Source organism: Meles meles, unplaced genomic scaffold (assembly GCF_922984935.1).
Source record: "Meles meles unplaced genomic scaffold, mMelMel3.1 paternal haplotype, whole genome shotgun sequence".
Taxonomy (NCBI): Eukaryota; Metazoa; Chordata; class Mammalia; order Carnivora; family Mustelidae; genus Meles; species Meles meles.
This window is the reverse complement of record NW_025721113.1, coordinates 633,676-659,094: the sequence shown is the minus strand read 5'-3', so window position 1 is coordinate 659,094 and position 25,419 is coordinate 633,676.

Below are 25,419 nucleotides of genomic sequence, written 5' to 3'. Positions count from 1 at the left end.
TAAAGATTGACTTTTAGATTTCATTTACAATTGTAATTATAAAGTGTTTGTCTTTCTATGTCTGGCTTATTTCACTTCTCTCAATGTCCTCCTGGTTCATCCATGATACTTTTATTTCATTTTTCCATTCATTTGTCAATGAATATGTCAAATTAATTTCCACATTTTAGCTATTGTAAGTCACACTGCAATAATGATTACACGAGTAAAGTATAGCTTCAAATTTGATTTCATATCATTTTATTTCCTTTGCATAGATATTCAGAAGTGGGATTGTTGGAACTTAAGATAGTTTTACTTTCAACTGTTTGAAAAACTTCTATACTATTTTCCATAATGGCTGTACTAATTTATATTCCCATCAATAGTGCTCAAGTGTTGTTTTTTATCCGCATCCACTCCAACAGACATCATTTTGTTCAATTATTGATAATAACCATTCCAAGAAGTGTGAAATCATATCTCATGATTCTAATCTGCTCTCCTGATGAGTTAAAGGCTCAAAGAGTTGGATTCACTAATCCATGTTTACATTTCTAGCAAGTGACAGCTAGCATTAGATCTAAAATTGGCTCCAAAAATCTGCAGCATGTTTTACAAAAAAGCAAAAATAAACTTCTCTTCAGTCTGAATCTAAAGACAAAGTATATACTGATAAATCAGATATCTCTCCATGTATCTCTCTACCTACTTACCTATTTATCAGTACTGATTCTCTGATGTGATATTTCATGACAATATATATACAGAAACACACAGATATAGGCACATACGAATACTATACATTTTAGATCTCTGTGTACAATGAAATCCTTAGGATCAAAAGCTTTATAACCATCTAAACAAATAAAAAATACACATTGGTTAACTATTTTAAATGAGTCTTAATCCCTAAGTCATGAAAGCTTTCTGAACTCTGTGCTGTTTATCTTTTTTTTTTTTTCACTTTTTAAAATTTCTTTTCAGTGTAACAGTTCATTGCTTTTGCACCAAACCCAGTGCTCCATGCAAGACATGCCCTTCCTATTACCAAACATCTGGTTCCCCAACCTCCCACCAACCGCCCCTTCAAAACCCTCAGGTTGTTTTTCAGAGTCCATAGTCTCTCATGGTTCATCTCTCCTTCCAATTTCCCTCAACTCCCTTCTCCTCTCCATCTCCCCATGTCCTCCATGTTATTTGTTCTGCTTCATAAATAAGTTGTCTTCTTTAACAGACACTGTTGTGGAAACATTAGAAGGCATGAAAAATTTCATGTATGACTCATTGCAGAGATACTGTAGGGAAATGTGCTTGGCTGGACTCCAGAGGATTGTCCTCTTGGCAACCTGATACATTCTAGGGAAGTCATTTCATAATATGTTAAAATCTAGATAATGGATAGCAATACAAAATCATTATCTATGACCATGCAGATACAAGTATGAACAAATTTTTCAAAGAACTGAGGTATGCTTTGTGCAGCCAGTAGGTTCATGGTAGTCCTGTGGAAAAAGGTCTGCTAGGTCTTTTAGAGATCTCTTCCCCCATAGGTGGGTAAAGAAGTTTATTTTGATAAAATTCACACAAAAGTATGACAGAGTTCTTGAAAAGAGAAGAAAAAAAAACAAATTTTTTTTTTTAAATTTTTTATTTCTTTGACAGAGAGAAATCACAACTAGGCAGAGAGGCACGCAGAGAGAGAGGAGGAAGCAGGCTCCCCGCCAAGCAGAGAGCCCGATGCGGGGCTCGATCCCAGGACCCTGGGACCATGACCTGAGCTGAAGGCAGAGGCTTTAACCCACTGAGCCACCCAGGCGCCCTGAAAAAAAAACAAATTTATATGAAAATTGGTGATTTTTGTTTTTTACATTCAGATGCTTATTAAAGTTTAGTCTGAGATTTCTTATAAAAATTTTAGGGAAAATGATAGAAATTTCTTTGTTAAAGGCGCATTCTGGTTGCAACTATGCAATAATCAGACAAAATGGATTGTGACTAGACTTATTTAGTGATCTGAATGATCTTTTTTTGAGATTCGTTTGCTTCTGAAGAAAATTCTACATTGTCTGGTATCTAGAGAACATATTTCTAGATTTGCCAATGGATCATATATAGTTTTAACTAAATTACTTCTCATCACATGGGATCCACATTTAATCTTTATGATAATGATCCTATATTTGAAAAATCACTTTATTCTGTAAATATGTGAATCAATAAGGTGAGAGGTTTTCCAAGTCTTATTTGTAATTGAATAAGAACATTGGAAGCCTAGGAAAAAGAATATCTGTAATATTGATAATGCTTATTAAATTATATTAAGCTAAATTCAAAATGGTAATATGCAAATTAAGTATAACTTACATTATATTGAGGACTTTTCTCATTATGATGTAGGAATAAACTGAATATATACATTTACAAAGCAAATTATAGGGGAGAAAATAAAGAGGACGTTGATTTTGTAAGCAAAACCATGTAGAGCAACTTTGGTATTGGGTCAGGACATGAATCAGAGTTCATTGAGAGGATCTGGAAGTGATGTGTGTATTCTCTACACTATTGATCAAAGCTGTATTATTGCAGGGAACAAGAGAAAACAAGATTAAGACTGAAATAGATAGGAAACAAGAAATATCTTGAAATGACAATATAGAAGAAACAAAGCAATTTACTGAGGCATAAATAACTTGTATAAATTCTTGACTCTGTTTCATCTCTGGTACATTTTTAATTAATAGGTTTAATAATTTTCTTTTAATTTCTATTTAGTTTTGAGCGTTAAAAATGACCAATTTTATTTCATAATTGTTGCCTAAAATATTTAGTGCTATGATAGGATTCTTTTAAAATACAAATTAAATATATAAATACCTGAATCTATTTACTATCTGTGTTAAGACAGGAAATCCAATGAATTCCCTTAAATTTCTGAAACTTGATTTATCATCAGCAACTCTCCGTATTCATATTGATGGTAGTCTCAACCTCAGGAGACTTTGGTCAGGAATAAATAAAATAAATTCCTGGCATCAGTCTCACATATGGTAGGTTCCACCCTGGGGAGATGGTCAATAGAAGTGTATAGTCCTATCCTCTCTGCCATGTATGGACCTTCTTCAGATTCAACCCTTCGTTCTCCAACTGACTAAGAAACCATCTCTTTCCCTTTTACTGCACTCCCTATTGACAGTAATGTTGATGCCAGACCCAAAAGTTTGAGTGCAGTTTAAATGATTGAAGCAGGTGCAAATCTTTTACAAAGTGAATAGACTGGCTTCCATAATGCCATTGGGTAAAATTAAAATAAGGGAGAAATAATCTAATTATTTTACATGAAAATATAATTATTCATATTAGAGTTTGGAACCAGATATTCAATATCTAAAGTGGCTTCCGTGTCAGGTGCAGTAGCTCTTTAACTATAAACACAACCAGCTTTCCCAGTTTTTCCTCTGCGAGTTGACAGTGACCACCCAATAATTGAAAATCAACTGCTTCACATAGACCCAGAACCCTGATGTAGGTATTTCAAAGTAGATTAGGAGATGAACATCTGCAATAATTTGAGTACATGTAAATTACTAAGTGAAATAACTTTTTTATGACTTTACTATATTATTCCAAGAATGCATGGACACTGCATCAACAGACCATAGGATAAATTGATGGTCCCACAACCTATGCCTCTTGACACCAGAGGCAGATACTTCAAATCCATTTACAATTTTTACCAGTGCTTCATTTTTTTAAAAGATTTGATTTATTTGACAGACAGAGATCACAAGTATGCAGAGAGGCAGGCAGAGAGAGGAGGAGGAAGCAGGCCCCCTGCTGAGCAGAGAACCTGATGCAGGGCTCCAACCCAGGACCCTGAGATCATGACCTGAGCCAAAGGCAGAGGCTTTAACCCACTGAGCCACCCAGGGCCCTCCTTCCTCAGTTTTTTAAAATAATACACTCATCTCTCATCTTGATTCCTAAATCCTAATTACCATGCCATGATTTATAACTCAACCAATGCCAAGTTAAACGTGTCTAGAAATCGCAATGCACAGATTTGAGGCCTCAGGACCACAGAGGGGCACAGACATAGGTGCTGATATGAAGGTGGTGTGTAGAGTATTGGAGAGAGGCCCAGGACAGGAGGAATGAGCAGGGGCTTGCTATGGGCAGGGGCAGGGAACAGGACAGAGAAGTCAAGGAAGAGCAGGAAGAGCAGTGACTGAACTGCCATCTCTCTCCACACTGCAGCCTGTGCTGTTGCCAAGCTTCTATAACTGCCCCAGGACATCACAATGCCTTCTTCCTGTGATGTCACCACCATGCAAAGTAATCACTATGCCCTGGCCAATCATCAGGGATTTCTCAGATTAGCCTCATTCTGGTGACCAATCACCAGACAGGTCAGCTGACCAGTTATTGTTGGCTTTCTCAGTGACACCCCTGACTGATATTATCACCTGGAAACCATGTTTTAAAGGAAAACAAGTAAACTGTCCTTCAAGAGGAAAAGTTAATATTTGAGCTGTATTTATACTGAAAGTCATGGTGAGGCTGAAAGTCTCAACCAATGCAAAGCTAAATGTGTCACTTAGAGGCACCGTTAATTAAAACACTTACCTGGATATTAATGAAGACATTGGCCATTAGACCACATGAAGGTCACAGTTGTGGGTAACTCAGACCACGTGGCAATAGAGCAAATGCTACTCTCAACTCATCCATCACGGCTTAAATATAAGTGTAGAAAATAACAGGCATTATGTTTGTTTCATAGTAATAATAAAAGGGAGAGATCATGACCAATGTAAAAAAAAAAAACAGGGAATTCTTAGAACATATTATCAGCAACTATACAGCAATGAGTTAGGCCATTTGGAAGAAATAGATGCATTCATGGAAACTTGCAATCTACCAAGTCCAAAACAGGAAAAAATAGATAATCTGAGCAGACCCAAAACCAGCCCAAAAATTGAAGCAGGTATCACAAAGCTCAAAACAACAACAACAACAACAAAACTAGATTCCAGGGCGAGATAGCTTCCCAGGGGGATTCTACCAAACATTGAAAGAATAAATCATACCTCTTCTACTGAAGCTGTTTCAAAAGAAAGAAAGAAAAAGAATTGGATGGATAATGTCCAAACTCATTTTATGAGGCGACCATTAGCTTGATCCAAAAACAGACACCCTACTGGAAAGGAGAATTACAGACCAATAACCTTGATGAACAGGAATGCCAAAATACTCAGCAAGATACTAGCCAATAAGATCCCATGGAATGTTAAAAGAGCTATTCATGATGAAGGGAGATCAATTCCTGAGATGCAAGGAAGGTTCAACATAGATGAGTGCATCGATGTGATATTAACAAAAGAATGACAAGAACCATATCATCCTCTCAACTGATGCAGAAAAATCATTTGGCAAAATACAACATCCTTTCCAGATGAAAACTCCTCAAAATATAGGGTTAGAAGGCACATGTTTCATCAAAGCCATCTCTGAACAACCCACAGCAAATGTCATTCTCAATGGGAAAAATCTGAGAGCTTTTCCCTTTGGGTCAGGAACATGACAGGGATTCCCATTCTCACCACGTTTGTTCAACAGAGCATTAGAAGTCCTAACCTCAGCATTTGTACAACAAAAAGATAATGGATTCAAACTGGCAAAGAAGTCAAACTCTCTCTTTGCATATGACAATATACTTTATGAGAAAATCCCAAAAGACTCCACCCCTTAATTACTTGAACTGTAGCAGCAATTCAGCAACATGAAGGACTCAAAACGAATGAACAGAAATCAGTTGCTTTTCTATATACTAACCATCTGAATGGAGAAAGAGTAAGGTTTCAGTTCCATTTACTATAGCATTCAAAACCATAAGATACCTATGAATAAGCCTAATCTAGGAGGTCAAGGATCTGTACCATAGAAACTACAGAAGACTTATGAAGGAAACCGAGGAAGACACAAAGAGATGGAAAAACCTCTATGCTCATATATTGGAAGAAAAACATTGTGAAAACATCTAAGCTGCCCAGATCAATCTACACATTCAATGCAATCCCTATCAAAATAACCTTGATATTCTTCCCAGAGCTAAAACAAGCAATCCTAAAATTTGCATGTAGCCAGAAAAACCCCTAATTGCCCGGGGATTGTTGAAAAAGAATACCAAAGCTTGGGGCATCACAATTTCTGTTTGCAAGCAAGTTTACAAAGCTGTGATCATCGAGACAGCATGGTAGTGACACAAAAACAGACGTATCACTCAATGGAATAGAACAGAGAGCCCAGAAAAAAACCCCTTGACTCTAAGGCCAACTGATCTTTAATAAAACAGGGAAGAATATCCAATGGAAAAAAAGGCAATGTCTTTGATAAATGATGCTGGGAAAATTGGACAGTCACATGCAGAAGGACAACACTGGCCCATTCTCTTCTACCACATGTAACAAAAAATCCAAAATGGATGAAATACCCAAGTGGGAGAGAGGAATCCTTCAGAATCCTAGAGGAGAACCCCAGGCAGCAACCTCTTCAACCTCAGCCACAGTAACTTCCTGCAACACAGGTCTCTAAAGGCAAGGGAATCAAAAGAAAAATGAACTGCTGTTTCTCAAGATAAAAAGCTTCTGCACAGCCAAGGGAACAATCAACATAACTTCTGACTGGGAGAAGATTTTTGCAAATGATATATTCAATAAGGAATTAATAGCCACAATAAAGAAAGAAGTTATACATGAGAGACATAATATTCAAAATCTGAATAAATATATTTGTTTACCCACTGAATAAACTTGAACTCAACTATTAAAACAGCTACACAAATTATCAGAACTTGTTTCTAAATTTTGTCCTAGAGATATGATGAGCAATTGCTATTTTAATGTTACTCATATCTCAGTGAATGAGACATGAGAATTGTATTCACTTCTCACACTGAGTGAGTTTATGAGTGAATACACTCATAAAACATCAAGTATTCTCCTTATTCTCCAAAGATGTCCCCAGATCATGAGTCTTTATGGAGTTATCTAAAATGGCAAGAGCAGGGATGAGAGCAAAGTATACACAGTGGTTTGAAAAATACTCTATTCAGAAAAATGACTTCATTGATAGGATGATGGGAAGACCGATATCAGCTTGAGAAACCAGTACGTTTGTAACTATGCATGATAACAAAGGATACATGTCTTATGCGTATTTTTATTGTTACTTATCATTTAAATGCTTAAGATAATTTTGATTAGAATTAATAAAGAAACTATTTAATAAAATATTAGAATTAACAATTGATAGATTTTTTAAAGATTTTTTTTTTTAGTTGACAGAGAGAGATCACAAATAGGCAGAGAGACAGGCATAGAGAGAGGGAGAAGCAGGCTCTACGCTGAGCAGAGAGCCCAATTCAGGGCTCTATCTCAGGACCCTGAGATTATGACCCAAGCTGAAGGCAGAGGCCTAACCCACTGAGCCACCCAGGGACCCCAACAATGGATAGATTTAAACATTTAATTAACAATGGCCGGGGCGCCTGGGTGGCTCAGTGGTTTAAGCCGCTGCCTTCGGCTCGGGTCATGATCTCAGGGTCCTGGGATCGAGTCCCGCATCGGGCTCTCTGCTCAGCAAGGAACCTGCTTCCCTCTCACTCTCTCTGCCTGCCTCTCTGCCTACTTGTGATCTCTGTCTTTCAAATAAATAAAAAAAAAAATCTTTAATTAACAATGGCCATTCAAAGGAAAATCTTATTTTGCTAAAGTCTATTAAAATATCCATATTTTACAGATTTTATATATTTTATATTTTCATATAGATATATAATTAAATGTTAAAAAGTAAATAAAAAAAAGTAAATAAATTTTGACATACTTGTGTGTTTAAAAAAAATGAAGCTCTCTTTAAGCCTTAGACATACCATTATAGAATTCTTGAAAGAATTGTTGTTGTACCTTGTATTCTACTGTAAAATGGTAGTAAATATAGTGGAATTGATGTTTTAATCAATGGCTGACATCTACCATCATCAATGCACTTCTTTTCTCTATTTATGGTAAATTAAGGTCTACACTTAATACTATATTCACGTAAATACGGTCACTAAATAATTATAATTCTCTGACAAAATACACAGCACATGTATGAATGGTAATGGACCTGCAAATGTGAGAATTTGTCCAAACCAAGGTCTTTTTAGTAAAATAATTGAATTTGAAAGAGGCATATTATCACTGACTGGTATAGCTAAGATGAGATAAGTGAAAAGTTCCTGTGGTTTAAATTAACTCCTAAGACTATGATCTTTTAGAAAATGTGGGTATTGGTTTTTCTGTGTGTTTTTTCCCCCTTTCCTTCTTAATCAAGACTGTAGTGTTGTAAATCTGCCTCACAAAATACATCCTAAGAATGTTTATTAAAAAAACAAAAACAAAAACAAAACAAAAGAACAACAACAACAACAACAAAAAACCCACTAAGCCTCCCCCTGTTATTTCCAGTGTCCCATTATTCCTGGCACTGTCATGCACCCCTTCCATTTCCCCACCAGTCCCATCACCCGCAGGTAAAGGCGCCACCTCTCCCACTCCCGGCCTAGCCAGGCTCCAAAGGATGAGCTGCAGGCAAAGGGCAGTGCTGGAGCCCAGACCTGGAGGAGCCGGTGGCTGCTGGGAGCAGGGCGGGGTCCCACCCGTGGCCCAGAAGGAAGAGCTTCCATGGTTACCCCTGAAGTCAGGTTACCTCGCCAAGAAAGAGGCGCCCTGGGAGGGGGGAGGCCGCCAAGACGGGCTAGGCTGCACCCTCTGACAGGGAGGCCGCCTTGGTCCCCTGCTGGATGTCTCCCCCAAAGGCCAGGGACCAGCCCTGCACTAACCCAGCAGCGAGAGACCCCCAGAAATAAGAAGAAGCACTTTTCCTTTCAGAAGTCTTTCTGGTGGAGGGGCTTCTCCTTCAGGAAGAGCAGCGAGTCCACAGGAGAGCGGGAGAGGCCTCGGGGGCCAGGAGACCCTCCACTGAAGGCCAGAAGGACCAGGCCTCCAGGGGCAGGGGCACAGCTTCAGCTGCCACAGAGATGGGGCTGGCCTCTGGGTGGAGCAGGTGGCAGGCCAGGCGGGAGGGGGCAGCGGGGTAGGAGGGGGCAGCTGGGGCAACCCACTGGAGCCCAACATCAGGAAGGGAGCAGACTGGTCAGCTTGGTCAGCCTGCCCAGCCACTGCACTGGCGACCCAACGGAGTACAGTCCAGAAACCCCCCAGTACCGTCAGCAGAGGAAAGGACCTGAGTGTTGAGATAATCCAGGAAATTTTCTCCCCCTTTGTTTGTTGCAGGGGTGCCAGCTACTGGTTTTGGAGAACTTGTCTACAACCAGGGATCGATTTTAAAGCTTTGTTTTGTTTTGGTTTGGTTTGGTTTGTTTTTTTTTTTTTACTTTTTATTAAGTGGAGAATTTGTTTGCCCTCCTTCCCTACAGATTCCCTCATAAAGCTCTCTGTTACCACCATTCCAACAAGTCAAGGAAAGTTTAAACATCTTCCTCTGCCTTGGTTCTCCTCTGTTTTTGTTTTTGTTTGCATCAGTTTAAAGTTTTTTACATACTTTGCATCTTTATTCAAAAATGTAAACTTTTTCTATGTGCAGGCCCATATATGAAGGAAATGGGTGGGCCCAAAGGGATAGGATTATTTTTTTAACACAAATTTTACTGCTTTCTGTATTTAACTATGGTATTAAAAAAATTGTCTTTGGGGCGCCTGGGTGGCTAAGGGAGTTAAACTTCTGCCTTAGGCTCTGCTCATGATCCCAGGCCCCTGATAGTGAGCCCTGCATCTGGCTCCCTGGTTGGAGGGGTGCCTGCTTATCCCTCTCCTGCTCCCTTTGCTTGTGCTTTCTTTCAAATAAATAAATACAATCTTTTTTTAAAGTTAACTTAAAAAATAAGTAATAATAAAAACATAAAATAAAAATTTATTTGCCTATCACTAAGTCTCCAGTGGAGGAATAGTTACATCTGTGATAGCAAAGTAGGATGCTTTGTGAAAATCAATGAGTGTTTTGAAACTTTTTGGGAACAATGTCCCTGAGAAATCCAAAGATGATATGTGTTTGGATAAAAATGTATGATGGTAACTATGTTGATTTTAGTGGCAATAGTGAAGATAGTAAAAAAGGTCACATTTAGTGTGCATGGGTCACTCATGCCACTCAGATTTGACATATCCAGTATAAATTATATAATTCAGTCTTGTCATTTTTTTGTTTTTTTTTTCTTCAGATTTGTTTAGGAATAATTGACATATATATATATATATATATATATATATATATATATACACACACATACATATGGTGCACAGCTTTATTTAAGATACTTACACTTTCCAATAATCACTACAAAGCGCATATCCACCAATTCACTTAGCGTGTGTGTGTGTGTGTGTGTGTGTGTGTGTGTGTGTATGAATACTACCAACTGGTGAGATACATAGTAACAGAAAATTTCCAATATACAATTTTGTTAAGTACACATAAATTTCTCTAAATAGAACTTATTCAACATGTACACTGGAAACTTAGCATTTCACCCACATCTTCCCATTTCTCCCTGCCTTCAGTCACTGACAATGGCCATTCTACTCTTTACTTTTAAAGATGGACTACTAGATTTCATATACAATTGTAATTATTGTAAGTGTCTGTCTTTCTGTGTTTGGCTTATTTCACTTCTCTTAACATCCTCCAGGTTCATAAATGTTGCTCTTATTTCATTTTTCCATTTATTTGTCAATGAACATGTAAAATTAATTTCCATATTTTATCCTTTATGAGTCACACCGCAATAATGATTACAAGAGTAAAGTATAGCTTCAAATTTGATTTCATATCATTTTACTTCCTTTGGGTATATAGCCAGAGGTGGGACTATGGGAGTTTTACTTTTAACTTTTTGAAGAACTTCTATACAAATTTCCATAAAGGCTGTAGTAATATAAAGTCCAATCAATAGTGCTCAAGTGTTGTGTTTTCGCCACATTCTCTCCAAAACTCATTATTTTTTCAATTATTAATTACAGGCATTCTAGGAAGTGTGAGATCATATCTCATGATTTTGATCTGCTATACTGATGAGGTAAAGGTCAGAGAGTTGGATTCACTAATCCGTGTTTACATTTCTAGTAAGTGACAGCTAGCATTAGATTTAGCATTGGCTCCAAAAATCTGCAGCTTGTTTTGCAATAAAGCAAAATAAACTTCTTTTCGATCTGAATCCAAAGTCAAAGTATATACTGGTGAATCAGATATAACTCCATACATCTGTCTACCTAACTACCTATTTTTCAGTGCTGATTTGCTATTGTGATATTTCATGAAGGTATATATAGAAGAACACAGATGTATGCACATACAAATACTGTGCATTTTAGATCTCTGTGTACAATAAAATTCTTAAGATTACAAGCTCTATATCTATCTAAACAAATGAAAATACACATTACTTAAATATTTAAGAAGCACATTAATTCCTAAGTCACTAAAGCATTTTGAACTCTGTACTGTTTGTCCATTTTAATAGAAACTGTTGTGAAAATATTAGAAGGCATGAAAAAGTCCATATATGAAATTGCAGAGATACTGTAGGGACCTGTGCTGGGCTAGATTCCAGTGGATTCTCCTCTCAGTAATCTGATTCATTCTAGGAAAGTCATTTCACGATACTGTAAAATCTGGATAACTAATAGCAATGCAAAATAATTATCTATGGACATACACATACAAGTATGAACATATTTTCCAAACAACCAAGGTGGACTTCATGCAGCCAGTACTTTTAAGGAAGTCCTGGGGAAAAAGATCTGATGGGTCTTTTAGAGAACTCTTCCCCTATAGGTCCATAAAGAACCTTAATTTGGTAAAGTTCACATAAAAGTATGACAGGGTTCTTGAAATGAGAAGAAGCAATCCAAATTTATACGAAAACTGCTGGCGATTTTTTTTTTTTTTTACATTCAGATGATTATAAAAGATTAGTCTGAGAATTCTTAAAACATTTTGGGCAAAAACTAGAAATTTCTTTGTTAAATGCACATTCTTTTTCCAACTATGCAATAATTGACAAAAATGATTGCGACCAGACTTATTTAGTGATCCCAATGATCCTTCTTTGAGATTTGTCTGCTTCAGAAGAAAATTCCTCATTGTCTGGTATCTAGAGGACACATTTCCAGATCTGACACTGGATCACTATACAGTTTTAACTAAATTACGTCTCATCACCTGGAATCCACATTTAATCTTTATCATAATGATCTTATATTTGAAAAATCGCTTTATTCTGTAAATATGTGCATCAATAAAGTGAGAGGTTTTTCAAATTTTATTTGCAATCGAATACAAACATGGAAAACAAGGAAAATACCATATGTAATATAGATAATGCTTATTAAATATTCTTAAACTAAGAATTACTATGGTAATACGCAAATTATTTATAAATACCATTATTTTTTTTAAAGATTTTATTTATTTATTTGACAGAGAGAGATCACAAGTAGGCAGAGAGTCAGGCAGAGAGAGAGGAGGAAGCAGGCTCCCCGCAGAGCAGAGAGCCCGATGCGGGGCTCGATCCCAGGACCCTGAGATCATGACCCGAGCCAAAGGCAGCGGCTTAATCCACTGAGCCACCCAGACGCCCCAATATAAATACCATTATTTAGAGGAACTTTCTCATTATGATGGAGGAATAAAATGAATATATACATTTACAAAGCAATTTACAGAGGAGGTAATAAAGAGAAGGTTGATCTTTGTAAGCAAAACCACCTAGGGCAACTTTGATATGGGAGCAGGACATGGGTCAGAGTTCACTGAGAGGATCTGGAAGTGATGTGCATATTTTCTACACTGTTGATTAAAGTTTTATGGTTGCCAAGAACAAGAGAAAATATGATTCAGACTGAAAATGAGAGGAAACAAGAAATTTCTTGAAATGACAATATAGAAGCACTAAATGGAGGAATAAACTGAATATATACATTTACAAAGCAATTTACAGAGGAGGTAATAAAGAGAAGTTTGATCTTTGTAAGCAAAACCACCTAGGGCAACTTTGATATGGGAGCAGGACATGGGTCAGAGTTCACTGAGAGGATCTGGAAGTGATGTGCGTATTTTCTACACTGTTGATTAAAGTTTTATGGTTGCCAAGAACAAGAGAAAATATGATTCAGACTGAAAATGAGAGGAAACAAGAAATTTCTTGAAATGACAATATAGAAGCACTAAACCAAGCTACTTAGGCTTATATAACGTGTATGTATTCTTCATGCTGTTTCATCAATAGTGCATTTTTAATTAATAGCTTTTAAATTTTCTTTTAATTTCTATTTAGTACTGAGTAGTTAAAAATAAGCATTTGTTATTTCCTAATTGTTGCCTAAAATATTTAGTGTTATGATAGTATTCTTTTTAAATAGAAATTTCATAGCCCGCTCCCCCTCTCCCAGGGGTGGGAGGTTGGGGGAACAGGTGGTGGGTGATGGGGAGGGCACGTTTTGCATGGAGCACTGGGTGTTGTGCAAAAAGAATGAATACTGTTACGCTGAAAAAATAAATAAAAAAATAACTTAAAAAAAATAGAAATTTCACATATAAATATCTGCATCTATTTACCACCTATGTTAATACAAGAAATCCAAAGAATTCCCTTTAAATCTCTGAAATCTGCCTTTGCCGATGTTCCTAGGAAGATGTTGCTGTGGCTGAGGTCGAAGAGGTTGCTGCCTGCGTTCTCCTCAAGGATTTTGATGGATTCCTTTCTCACATTGAGGTCCTTCATCCATTTTGAGTCTATTTTTTTTGTGTGGGGTAAGGAAGTGGTCCAATTTCATTTTTCTGCATGTGGCTGTCCAATTTCCCCAGCACCATTTATTGAAGAGGCTGTCTTTTTTCCATTGGACATTCTTTCCTGCTTTGTCGAAGATTAGTTGACCATAGAGTTGAGGGTCGATTTCTGGGCTCTCTGTTCTGTTCCATTGATCTATGTGTCTGTTTTTGTGCCAGTACCATGCTGTTTTGATGATGACAGCTTTGTAATAGAGCTTGAAGTCCAGAATTGTGATGCCACCAACTTTGGCTTTCTTTTTCAATATTCCTTTGCTATTCGATGTCTTTTCTGGTTCCATATAAATTTTAGGATCATTTGTTCCATTTCTTTGAAAAAAATGGATGGTATTTTGATAGGGATTGCATTAAATGTGTAGATTGCTTTAGGTAGCATAGACATTTTCACAATATTTATTCTTCCAATCCAGGAGCATGGAACATTTTTCCATTTCTTTGTGTCTTCCTCAATTTCTTTCATGAGTACTTTATAATTTTCTGTGTATAGATTCTTAGCCTCTTTGGTTAGGTTTATTCCTAGGTATCTTATAGTTTTGGGTGCAATTGTAAATGGGATTGACTCCTTAATTTCTCTTTCTTCAGTCTTGTTGTTGGTGTACAGAAATGCAACTGATTTCTGTGCATTGATTTTATATCCTGACACTTTACTGAATTCCTGTACAAGTTCTAGCACTGTTGGAGTGGAGTCTTTTCGGTTTTCCACATATAGTATCATATCATCTGCGAGGAGTGATAGTTTGACTTCTTCTTTGCCAATTTGGATGCCTTTAATTTCTTTTTGTTGTCTGATTGCTGAGGCTAGGACTTCCAGTACTATGTTGAATAGCAGTGGTGATAATGGACATCCCTGCTGTGTTCCTGACCTTAGTGGAAAAGCTTTCAGTTTTTCTCCATTGAGAATGATATTTGCAGTGGGTTTTTCATAGATGGCTTTGATAATATTGAGGTATGTGCCCTCTATCCCTACACTTTGAAGAGTTTTGATCAGGAAGGGATGCTGCACTTTGTCAAATGCTTTTTCAGCATCTATTGAGAGTATCATATGGTTCTTGTTCTTTCTTTTATTAATGTGTTGTATCACATTGATTGATTTGTGGATGTTGAACCAACCCTGCAGCCCTGGAATAAATCCCACTTGATCGTGGTGAATAATCCTTTTAATGTACTTTTGAATCCTATTGGTTAGTATTTTGGTGAGAATTTTTGCATCTGTGTTCATCAAGGATATTGGTCTGTAGTTCTCTTTTTTGGTGGGATCCTTGTCTGGTTTTGGGATCAAGGTGATGCTGGCCTCATAAAATGAGTTTGGAAGTTTTCCTTCCATTTCTATTTTTTGGAACAGTTTCAGGAGAATAGAAATTAGTTCTTCTTTAAACAAGAAATTTCTTGAAATGACAATATAGAAGCACTAAACCAAGCTACTTAGGCTTAAATAACGTGTATGTATTCTTCACACTCTTTCATCAATAGTGCATTTTTAATTAATAGCTTTTAAATTTTCTTTTAATTTCTATTTAGTACTGAGTAGTTAAAAATAACCATTTGTTATTTCCTAATTGTTGCCTAAAATATTTAGTGTTATGATAGTATTCTTTTTAAATAGAAATTTCACATATAAATATCTGCATCTATGTACCACCTATGTTAATACAAGAAATCCAAAGAATTCCCTTTAAATCTCTGAAACTTGATTTATCAACAGCAACTATCTGCATTCATATTGATGTAGTCTCAACCCCGAGAGACTTTGGTCAGGATTAAATAAAATTAACTCCTGGCACCAATCTTGACATGGTCAATGGAAGCGTATAGTCCTATTTTCTCTGCCATGTATGAACCTCCTTCAGGTTCAAGCTTTAGTTCTCCAACTCATTAAGAAACCATCTCTTTCCCTTTTTCTCCACTGTCTATTGTCAGTAATGCCATGCTAGACCCAAAAGTTCTAGTGAAGTTTAAAAGATTAAAGCAGGTGCAAATCTTTTGCAAAGTAAATAGAATGGTTTTCTTTACATTGTTGAGTAAAATTAAAGTAATGAGGAAATAATCTAAGTATTTTAATATAAAAATATAATTCTACAGATCAGAATTTATAAACAGATATTCAATATCTAATGCGGCGTCCATGTCAAATTCAATATCTATTTAACTTATGAACACAACCAGCTCTCCCAGTTTTTCCTCTACAAGTTGACCATGACCACCCAATAACTGAAAATCAGTTGCTTCACATAGACCCAGAACCATGATGTAGGTATTTCAAGGTAGTTTAGGAAATGAACATCTGCAATAATTTGAGTACGTGGAAATTACTAACAAATAACTTTTTTATCACTTTAGCATATTATCCCAAGAATGTATGGAATGGCATCAACAAACCACAGGATAAAATTATGATCCCATAACCTGTGCCTCTTGACACCCAGGGAAAATACTTCAAATTCATTTATAATTTTCCCCAATACTTTCTCAGTTTTTAAAACAATATGCTCATCTCTAATACTTGATTTCTAAATATCCAAAATACCAGGCCATGATTTGTAACTCAGGCCACTGTGAACGATGAGTCATCCCATTCCTACATCATTGTTTTTGCCTCCCCTTCCCATTCTGTCAACGTGGCTACATACCATGTTATGTTTGAGGATATGCATCTAGAGCTTTATTCCATCTCCTAGAATTTATTGTTCACATATAAAATATATAACAGTATTTGAAACGTGATGTTATTTTATATGCATAGCTGTATAGATTTCTTCTCATATTATCATAATTTCTCTCAAGGGGAATTTAGAATACCAGTCTACCTCATTTTGAGGATTATCAAGAAATTGTTTTCAAGACAATATTGAGTATTTTCTTTTTTTTAAGATTTTTATGTATTTATTTGACAGAGATCACAAGTAGGCAGAGACAGGCAGAGAGAGAGGAGGAAGCAGGCTCCCTGCTGAGCAGAGAGCCTGATGCTGGGCTCCATCCAAGGACCCTGAGACCATGACCTGAGCTGAAGGCTGAGGCTTAATCCACTGAACCACCCAAGCACCCCAATATTGAGTATTTTCAAGAAAATACCATTTAATGATTATTTATGCTAATTTTCTGTGTTCTTTATATCATCATTCAATATTGTAAATCATATATTGGTTTAGAAAAAATTTCTTTTATACAGATGTAGTGAAAAGAAGAGCCATCTGTACCCCAATGTTTATTGCAGCAATGACACGGTCGTCAAACTGTGGAAAGAACCAAGATGCCCTTCAACAGATAAATGGATAAGGAAGATGTGGTCCATATACATGATGGAGTATTATGCCTCCATCAGAAAGGATGAATACCCAACTTTTGTAGCAACATGGACAGGACTGGAAGAGATTATGCTGAGTGAAATAAATCAAGCAGAGAGAGTCAAGTATCATATGGTTTCACTTATTTTTGGAGCATAACAAAAAACATGAAGGACATGGGAAGATGGAGAGGAGAAGGAAGTTGAGGGAAATTGGAAGGGGAGGTGAACCATGAGAGACTATGGACTCTGAAAAAGAACCTGAGGGTTTTGAAGGGGTGGGGGTTGGGTTGTTGGGGGAACCAGGTGGGGGGTAATAGGGAGGGCACATATTGCATGGAACACTGGGTGTGGTGCAAAAACAATAAATACTGTTATGCTGAAAAAAAATTTAAAAAATTTGAAAAAATAAAAAAAAACCGCAAAAAACAAAAACAACACCAAATAACAGAATAGGGAGCCTGATGTATGTCTTTATTGTTCATGAAACTATATTTGTAATGTTTCTTGACCTATAGAAAAATAAAAAAACTTTCCAGAAATGATTAGATTATAGATAGTGTACTTCAAAAGATACAGAAAATAACATGTAAAGTGACCTTTAGCCCAATTTTAAGACTCCCATTCACTTTGAAAGAAATAAGCAAACCAGGCATATATAGATGGTTATATTTTTTTTTCTGTAATTTCTTTCTTCCCATTTGACAATTGTTAAATTGTGTTAATTTTAAATAAACATGATTCTTTCATAGATACAAAAAAAGAAAGAAAAAAGGTCTTTTTGTAATATTAAATTAAAAATAAATAAATATTGTGTCAAAAAAAATGAATGTCATACACATTTACAGAAATGCCCATAAGTATATGTTGGGTCATCTTTTATTATTCCTCTCACTCTATTTTCTGTCCTAAGTGTCAAATTTTGTGTTTTACTGTGCTTTCTGGTCGATTTTCATCAATTTATCTTTTCAAACTTTCATTACATTTATTACATTAATTATTATCATTTATTTTTAAAAAGGTTATTATTTGACCCTTCATTTTAAATAACACATGACATTTTTAGTATGGATTTAACAAATTCTCATTTTCGTTGTAAAAGGGTCTTGCATTTATCTTTTTTTAAATTTAATTTTATTTTTTCTGTGTTCCAAGATTCATTGTTTATGCACCACACCCAGTGCTCCATGCAATACGTACCTCCTTAATATTCACAACCAGGCATTTATGTAGGTCATTTTTAATTCAGTATAACTATATGGATGTGTGTCTATCTTTCATTCAAAGAATTCCTCAATATTCTGATGGCTTTGATCCTAGAAAAGTATGAGAGAGTGAAGTACTACAATCCTTTGTAGGCACAGCATGCTGGGCTTTACTCACTGATAGTATTCCTTCTGGAGAAGATTCTCTCCACTCCTTCCTACTTAGAATATTCTCAAAATGCCATTTCTCCTACTCTTTTTAAGTGTCTGTTCCTTAAAATGTCTTCACCCAATGTGTTCTTCACCTTTCTATCTCTGATTCCACCCTCTACTCTGTTTCCCACTTCATTTAAAGTTATGTAGATTTACTTCTGTATTATGTTAGTTGATTTCTATGACAGAGATTGATACATATAGGAGCTAAACTCACACTTATCAAAAAATTGAAAGTTTTAAATACACAAAATCAAAAGGTCAAACAGAATAAGAAGAGGTGTCATAAAGCAATGCTAACTGTTATATAATTGTGACAAGCAGAAGAATAATACAGATATTTTCAGAGAGCATAAGCAGAACCAAGGAGCTAAAATAAAATTTTAGAGAAAACTGTCAGGAAAGGAGTTTCTTTAAAGCATTTGACTATAGAGTGAGGAGGACCAAATCGGCTTCTTATAAGGTATAGTTGTCAACAACTCTTCATTGTAGACTTCTGGGGGAAAATGAAGTAGATAATATGTCTTGGCACCAAAACAAACAAATGAACAAACCAAAAGGATATATATCTACACCGTGTCCTGATAGACTACTATAATTTCAGAAATCTTAGGGCTTACTTAGAGAAAAAAATCACTGCCTGTGTGTCATAAAATATATTTATGTACGGGTCTATAATTTATGCATTTACACTGCCTTACAATGCATATATAACAAGTACTAAGACTGCCATTGATCATAACTAAACTTATACAGAAAAATAAAATATGGGTATCTTAATAAAGTCACAGAAATATATTATCCTTATAAAGTTACACATTTCTATGAAATATTTTGGAGTTTGATATTTGTATGACATCAAGATTTTTAACTATGAGGAGATTTTTTTCAAGATATGTGCTAATTTTTTTAAGAGAGGCAATGTGTCCTGAATAAGTCAGAGTGGAACTAAAATAATGAATTAATAAGAGATTGTTTTTTCTGTACTTATTATGTGTCTCCCTTTAGGGGAAACTAAATTAATGACACACAGAAAATATTAACCAAACATCAACTGATTTATTCTTCTTGGGGTTATTCTCACCATGAAGAATTATCCTGTTTTTCTTCATTCTCAGTTTTCTCCTTTTCCTAATGGCTATGTTTGGTAACATGTCCATGATCATCCTGGACACCCATCTCCACACACCCATGTATTTTCTACTTAGTCAACTCCCTCATGGACCTGAACTATATCTCCAGGAATGTCCCCAAGATGGTTTCTGATTATCTCTCTGGAAACATATGTGCAACTCAGAGTTTCTTTTTCATTAATTTATCTGATGCAGATGGATTTTTATTGACGTCTGTGGCCTATGATCATTATGCAGCAAATTTGCTTTCCTCTCCACTATGCTGTTTGTATGAGCAAAAGAGTTTGTGTGGTGACCATAAGAGGATCTTTGATCTTGTGCTCAATCAACTCCTATGCCCACACTGCATATGACTTCCAAATCCCTTAGAATAGATCCAAAGCCATCAACCATTTCTTTTGTGATGTTCCAGTCATGTTGACTCTGGCCTGCATGGATCCTTGTTTACACTTACTCATGCCCAAGATCCTTCCAAACTCCAGAGAGGTTAAGGTCCTTGTTGTCTCCTACACTATCCTGATCCCAGTAGTCAACCCCATCATTTACAGCCTGAGAAACAAGATGATGGGGACCATAATAAGAGTAATTCAGAGGATCTGCTCTGTAGAAATGTAACAAAGTTCCCACTAGTCCTGCTTCTTAGAAGTCCATTAATTTCACCTTGTGAACTCTTTAAGAACAATGCCATTCCATCCTATTTCAGGATTTAAGACAGATTCCATTAATTCAGAAAAATAAATAATAGGGATTTGACAAAATAATTATATAGTACCAGTCACTCTATTTTTGTGGTAATTTTTCTTTTTTTTTTTTCTTATAAGTAATTTATAAAATGTAAGTTGATGTCTAAAAGCCACAGACATTCTCAATAGTTTGCATACATAAGCAATACTGTATATTTGACCACAGTACCCAAAATATGGAAGGAGTCCAGTTGTCCATCAACAGCTAAATAACTAAAGAAGAAAAGGTGTTTATACCATTATATAAATCTATACAGATGTATAAATATATATATGTATAAATAGATATATAAATTATATCTATACATGTGTATAGATATTTATATAGATAGATAGACAATCTATAGATATATAATATATGTCATATATAGAGATATGTATAGATATATAGATATGTAATACATATTAGACATCAGATATAGGTATATAATATAATATTGCTAAGCCATAAATACAATGAATTCTTGCCATTTGCAGTGACATGAATGAATCTAGAGAGTATTATGACAAGTGAAATAAACCACAGAAAGACAAACACCATTAAGTTTTTACTCGTATGTGAATTCAAAAAAGAAAGGAGCAAAGGGGAAAAAAGAGAGAGAGGCAAACCAATAAACAGACCCATAACTCCAAAGAAGGAGGAGATGATCACCTAGGGGAGGGTGTTGGGAAGGTATTAAATAGGGGATAGGGATTAACAAGTACACTTGTGATGAGTACCAGGTGTTGTATGGAAGTGTTGAATCACCATATTATATATCTTCAACTAGCATTATGTTGTGTATTATCTAACTGGAATTAAAATAAAATCTTAAAAAAATGTCAGGTGGTGGGTAATAGGGAGGGCACGTACTGCATGGAGCACTGGGTGTGGTGCAAAAACTATGAACACTGGTATGCTGAAAATAAACAAATAAAAAAAACATGTTAAGTGGTGACAAATGACAAAACCTTAGCTACAATGGACAATTTGTTTAGCAAGCATAGAATGTTTCCAAAATAACCCCCTTCAATGACACTGAAGTATATAATGCAGTTCATTTTGCATTTAATTGCTGCAAATGGTTCTCACTGTTCATGCTTGGAAACAGGGGTTTAAGAAAAAAGTTCTAGATCAATGACCAATCCTACTATTGATCAATTAATAAAGAAATATGGCTTAACTTTCCTTTGAAAAATGAACATATATAGCCATAAAAATCACACACACACACACAAACATAAAACATATGAACATAAAATACAAAACACTGAATCATATTGAAATGAATTAATTTAGCACTCTTAAAAGTGGAGCATTCCTGGATTATAGCCAATCCCTATCATAGCTATGGTTTTGTGAGTTTCCATTTCCACCTACAGTAGACGGACATGTTATAGATCTGTGGTGGTTCTGTTCTATTTTGATGACCTTCAGAAAGGGGTTATTCTCTGTTCTTCATGCCACCAGTGGTTCCTATCCTAATAATAACCATCCTTATTTGTCTGGACAACATCAACATTGCTGCTTAGAGTTTGTTAATTCAGTAGAATTATAAATAGAAAATAACTAGTAGCCATCAGAATTCTAAAGCCCATTGCTCTTAATATACCAATGGTCACCTTATGATACTCACCAATGTGGCTAAGTCATTGTCATCTGCAGCCATACACATAAAAGGGATTTAGTACAACAGCATTTCCAACATTTTTTTAATATAAGTCTACCAATGATTGGTTTCCCTGGGTGACTCAGTGGGTAAAGCATCCAACTCTTGATTTCATCTCAGGTCTTGTGAGATGTGACTGCAATATTGAGCTCCAAGGTTTGTGTGGTATGAGATTAAGATACTCCCTCTCCCTCTTTCCTTCTCCCTAGTCCCCTCAAAGTAAATAAATAAATAAATAAAACTAACATGTGTACATATTTTTATATTCTTTATATAATAAAGAAAACCTGTATCATTTTAAAGGGATGCCAGCTTTGCATATAACCCTATGTTGATTTCAGTGCTAGCAAGCCATAGATGTCCATTTCAGTAATTCAGGATGAGGTTACCCAGCCTGGTCACCGGTTTTATTGGAACATCTCCTTTATTTAGACCTAGCCCAGGAAAACACTGTTCCCATTTTCATAAATGTAAGCCAAATATATTCAATAAAAATATTATAACAATTTCATATATAAAAGGATGAAAAGGTCATATAAATTACTCTATATGGCTTTCTGCCCAGAAATTTGAGTTAGAGTCTTATTAATAGTGATTTTTCTAAGGACCCGCTGAAACCAGAAATGCCCTTCACTCTTTCCACGCTGAGAACACTTTTAAATTTAGATCCCTGAGAATGAGAAGTTTTCATGATGATCACCAGTAGGAAAGACTGGGGTTACAGGGCAGTAACTGAAGCACTTGCTCTTCACGAGAAATGCAGCCTGTACTCAGAGAAGAACAGAAATGGGAGTTCTCATCAACCCACTGGGTCCCACTTGAGTTTCCTACATTTGGGATGGACAGGTATGCCAAGGGGTCCCTTGAATGTGCTGTTGTCACAGAAACACACCACAAGTCTGTAAAGTTTTGAGCATAAACATGTGAAAAGGGGATGGTACTAAGTGCACCTTTTCCTTAGATGTGTTTTAATGTCTCCTCTATGCAGATACCTCTTGCTTCCCTTCCTTTTTCCCTTTGCCCCATATCACTGTTCCTATCTGATTGGAGCATCTGACACAGATTGTGTTTGTGCTGGTCTTATATTTTCGTGTGGTCATGGAACCTAACTGAAAAACTGCTTTAACAAAGTGTTTTGTATTTCTCACTCAGATGGTAACATCAAAATAAGTTTCTACCAAAGACACAGTGTAACCTAATAAACAAAACTAAGTCATTTCCTAGTTTATGTTATTCAATAGCAAACCAAAAGATCATTTTGGAAGTGATAATTGCTAACCATGTTTAATTATTGAATTTCTTCCTGGAAACAACACATTGATATTTTGTACCTTCCAGGTATTCTTTGCAGACTTGAATTTATACAAAAACCACCTCCAAGAAATTAATATTAATTAAAAAAATAAAATATATTGCCTTCAATTACCAGCTATTTGTAATTGTAAACCAAAGTAAGTGACTTCATAAGTGGTTCTGTAATGTGGGAACCAAGTTTTGTGAAAGTCGAGCATGAATCAGGAAGCCTGGGAGATTCAGGAGAGCAGGAGCTCAACGGCTGCTGCTTCCCAATCGATATCCAGTAGGTAGAGCAGGTCAGTAGATACTAGTTCTCCCAGCTGGGAAAGAATGTGTATGCATCATATATATGTATTTTATGTATTTATTTTTCTTTATTGAACTTGTCCCCAAAGATGTGCAAGGAGCAAAGTCAAGAGCCAGAAAAGGTCACCACAGGGGGGTTGCAGAACCAGAAGGAAGCAGGACAGAGAGGAGTGCAGAGAGAGAAAAGCAGTTGGAAGGTCGCCCCTCAGCTCGGACAGCAGTGTGGGAGTGGGAAAGGGTCTGGCAGGAAGCTGACAAGACTCCTGGGATTCCTTCCCATAGAACAAATAGAGAGAGAACACTTAGAAAAAGAGCAACAGCCATGTCCCTCCCATATGCAAGCTCAACAGTCCTGCTGGCAAGTAGCAAAGTAAGTCCAGCTGAGCAAGAGCTCTGGGGCGGGAGGAGAGCAGCAGGTGCCACAGGGACACGAGCCCTGGGAGAGTCATGGAGGCCCCTGAGAACCCATTATAGGGGACCCTAAGCCCCCCAGAAGGGACCATGACCAGTGGCTCCCCAGGATGGGCCTCTGAGCTGCCGTGGCCAGGTCTCACACTGCTAGGCCTGTGGCCTTGAGTGGCTTTGCTGGAGTGAGGAGGACAACGTGGCTGGTGACATGAATGTGCACTGGACTAAGCATTCACGAATGATGTCAGAGACTGGGACACTGCTGGACAAGGGTTCTGGACATAGCCTTAAGGGGCCCCCAGGGCAAGGGGATGGTGGGAATGGGGTCATCACCCATTCCTTCTCTCTCTTTCCTACTGGTGCACCAGGTTCACTATGCCTTTGCTGCCCAAATTGTTGCCTCCTTAGGTATGGTGGGTGTCCCCTGCTGATAGGAGTCCAGTCAGCCCAGGTACAGGTCAGGGATCAGGTAGGAACTCTGAGGGGTCTCAAATGAACCTCAGGAAAGAATGGCTTGCAGTGGACATTTGGATTTGTTTCATATCAGGGCAGGTATCTCCCATCTTCCTCTTCTCCCCATGGAGACAAACTTCATGCACAGCAGGACAGGGATCCTACCTACTCCCAGGAGCAATTCATTATCCCACCCACAAGTTTCTCCATGATCCAACCCCCAAGTTCTTATCAGTGCCCAAACCTGATCAGAGGAAAAGCTCAAAGGGAAAGTGGATTTCCCTAGTAACTGAGGGCTTAAAATAGCTCACACCCCACACCAGAATCTGCACCAGGGATGCACTAGCAAAAACATCAAATCCTGTCCTCTGTGGAGATGGGATGAGCAAGAAGAGAAAGCAACTCAGTACACCTGGGCCAGCACCACAGTTACCTGTCTGATTGGTGCAAGCATTTTCTAGGGGTGGGAGAACTATCTTAGGGTTGTCCTCTATCTTTTACAGCCCCTAGTCACTGATTAAAGTTCATGGAATGTGCTTTCCCTCATCTATGCCTTTATCGACTTGAAGACATTATAATTCTATATATAACTTCAGGTGAAAAAATGAATAAATCGAAGGTCTGGTCATTATTACTGCTGAGACTACTGCCTGTCATAACCAGATGCAGTCAGTCTGGTGAGTGGAGGAGACAGAGCCACTTCCATGCGCAGGACTCATACTTCAGAGTTTTTTGGTCGCCGATAGGTTTGCCACTATCTTCTGGTTGGAGCTATTGTAGAAAGTGCTGGGGACAAGCTCCAGTTTCAGTCCTTATCTGAAATAAGTGGAGCGGGGCATCTGTTGG